This window comes from Camelus ferus, chromosome X (genome assembly GCF_009834535.1).
Source record: "Camelus ferus isolate YT-003-E chromosome X, BCGSAC_Cfer_1.0, whole genome shotgun sequence".
Lineage (NCBI taxonomy): Eukaryota > Metazoa > Chordata > Mammalia > Artiodactyla > Camelidae > Camelus > Camelus ferus.
The window spans coordinates 6,214,020-6,217,397 of NC_045732.1; the positions used below are offsets into that span (position 1 = coordinate 6,214,020).

The window sequence follows — 3,378 nt, forward strand, 5'->3', positions numbered from 1 at the left end:
GACAGCGGTGGTAGGAAGTTATTACTCTTTGGAGAGGTAGTTAGGAAAAGTTTATGACATGACCTAGCTACACAGCCTCTTGCTTTTGTCCCTTAGGAGGGAAGCAAGCCAGAGGGTGAACCTATCAAATACTATATTATTTACTGTTATGTCTCATGCCCCTTTTGCCACAATTTGGGACAATAGGAAGCAAGCTGAAAATGAAGTTACTTCCATTTTCTCTGCTACCCCTTAACCTGGCCCAATCTTAGTTCCAACAAAGTTTTCTCAAATAATTATCTTCACCAAAATATGTATTTATAAGACTTTTAAGTTATTACTCATCTCTGAAAACTTAAAAGATCTGAAAATGCTTCCATAAAAGAAAGAATAAACTGAATAAACTGATTAAACTGACTAGAGACTCATTGTCCATGTCACACCAAAAGTGTCTTGACCAATCAGTTCAGGAAAAAACTAATAAATAAAACCGTGACTAGCCAATTTGATGTAAAGCCCATTAAATCACTCTGTGTCTACTCAGGCTGAGTTGAAAGAGCCAATCTTCCAACTCCTTCTTCCATTTCATTGGACTTTAGCTGATTAACAGGAATAGAAGCCGAGCCATACATTCAGCAATTAAGAAAATGCTGAACAATGTCTTATCAGACCTCATTTATATAAATTGGACTTAGAGAGTTATCCCAAGGCTATAACTAATCAGAGGAATTCATTCTCACAAAGTCAGATCTTTAGAGCTTTAAAGGCTCTTGGAGATCATGTAATCCACTTCCTTATTTTAGTTACGTAACCTGAGGCCCAGAGGACAAGCTTGTGGCAGATCTCAAGCTAAAACCTAAATCTCCAGAAACTTCTCTGGAAGCTTTATCAGAGTACCTGGATCTCTAGATTTTTAGGAAAGAATCTCTACTACTATTCTAGGGGAAGCTGGTAATTTGTGTTTGAAATCTGAGGATAGCTGTGGACTTTCATCCCATCCGCATCTCCAAGATGTATGCATGCAGTGTAAGTGTAATTTTTCACATATTTTCAGAGCCTAAAAGACCTCAGGTTTACCCTTGCCTAAGGTTGCATTCAGATTCCTAGCTTCTTGAACATCCTGTGTCTTACCCCATTTTCCACCTGGAAAAATTCAAGACAATCACTGTATCTTTGAAGCACTATACACACTACTTGTGCCACTCACCTTATCCTTGGCCCAGCTAAATTTGCCCAGATGTGGACATGTCTATTTTGAAAACAGTTCTTCAAATAACTATGAAAATGGGAAAAGTAAAAATAGAAGTACAAACAGATAGGGATCCTTGTTGCAAATGCTTCTGAACCCAAGGTACTCTAAATCTGGATGATATGCTTGATATAAAATGAGGTGACATAAGAATATATGCCAAATGATGGAACAAGATAAAACCCCAGAAGAAGAAATAAGTGAAGTGGAGATAAGAAATCTACCCAACAAAAGTTCAAGGTTTGATTATAAAGATGCTCAAAAAACTGGAGAGAATAAATGAATACAGTAAAAAAAATTAACAGAATTTTAAAAATATAAAGGAAAACCAAAAAGAACTGAATAATAAAATAAGTGAAATAAAAAAAATTCTAGAGGAAATTATCAGTATATTAGATGATATGGAGGAACAGAATAGCAAACTGGAAGACAGAGTAGTGAAAATCATCCAAGACAAACAGAAAAATAATTTTTAAAAAGAGAAAGTTTTAAGAAACCTCTGAGATGACATTAAGCATAGTAATATTCACATTAAAAAATTCCCTGAAGAAGAGAGAGAAAGGGACAGAGAACTTATTTGAAGAAATAATATCTGAAAACTTCCCTAACTGGGAAATGAAAAAGACATCTAGGTACAGGAAATACAGAGTATCAAATACGATCAACCCAAAGAGATTCACATCAAGACACATTATAATTAAAATGAAAAAAAAAAAAATAAGGTTAAAGAGAGACTCTTAAAAACAACAAGGGAGTGCTCGCTTTGGCAGCACATATACTAAAATTGGAATGATACAGAGAAGATTAGCATGGTCCCTGCGCAAGGATGGCATGCAAATTCATGAAGCGTTCCATATTTTTTGGGATTTTAAAATGCAGAATGGATAAACAAGATTATACTGTATAGCACAGGGAAATATAAACAAGATCTTGTGGTAGCTCATAGCAAAAAAAAAGTGACTGAATATATGCATGTTCATATATAACTGAGGGATTGTGCTCTACACTAGAATTTGACACAGCATTGTAAAAAGACTATTACTCAATAAAAGTTAAAAAAAAAAAAAAACAAGGGAAAAGCAAATAGTTACATGCAAGGGAACTCCCATAAGACCAGCAGCTGAATTTTCAGTGAAACTTTGCAGGCCAGAGGGAGTGGCAGAATATATTTAAAGTGATGAAATTTAAAAAATGTAGGACCAATAGTATTATTCAAATTTAAAGGAGAGAGAGTTTTACAGAGAAGCAAAAACTAAAAAAGAAAAAATAAGTTAGTAGAAGAATAGAAATAATAAAGATCAGAGCAGAAATAAATAAAATAGACTATAAAAAAATAGAAAAAAATCAATGGAACTAAGAACCTGTCCTTTGAAAAAGCAAGTAAAAGCAATTAACTTTTATCTTGACTGATCAAGAATAAATAAGGGACCCAATAGATAAAATCAGAAATAGAAATTATATCCAACACAACAGAAATACAGAAGATTATAAGAGGTTATGAATAATAATTACATGTCAATAAAGTGGAAAACCTAGAAGAAATTAATAAATTCCTAGAAACATAATATTACAAAATTGAGTCAGGAAGAAAGAGAAAATATAACAGACACATTACAAGTAATGAAATTGAATGAGTAATTTAAAAAGTTCCCCCAAAAGTCCAGGACCAGATGGCTTTAGATGTAAATTCTACCAAACTTTTAAACCCATGTTAACACCTTGTCTTTAAAACCTATTCAAAAACTTGAACAGGAAGGAACACTTCCAAATTTATTCTACAAGGCTAACATCACCCTGATATCAAAGCCATAAAATATACCACAAAAAAGGAAAATGACAGGCCAATATCACTGATGAACATAGATGCAAAAATTCTCAACAAAATATTAGCAAACCCAATCCAACAATACATTAAAAAGATTACCCACCATGACCAAGTATGTTTTATTCCAGGGGTACAAGAATGGTTAAATATCAGCAAATCAATCAATATGATATGTTAACATATTGAAGAATAAAATCATGTGATTGTCTCAATAGATGTACATAAGCTTTTGAAATAATTCAACATTTATTTATGATAAAAATCTCTCAACAAAGTTGGTATAGAGCTAAAACCTCAATGTAATAATAACCATGTAGAACACACC

General features: G+C 33.1%; 1 non-coding gene across 1 annotated transcript; it reads left to right on the plus strand.

The window, feature by feature from the left end:
* The first annotated feature begins 1,982 nt into the window (after window positions 1–1,982).
* Window positions 1,983–2,089, plus strand: LOC116662327. Its single transcript, XR_004318363.1, has one exon. It is a non-coding gene; the product is annotated as a U6 spliceosomal RNA (small nuclear RNA).
* The last annotated feature ends 1,289 nt before the right edge of the window (window positions 2,090–3,378 follow it).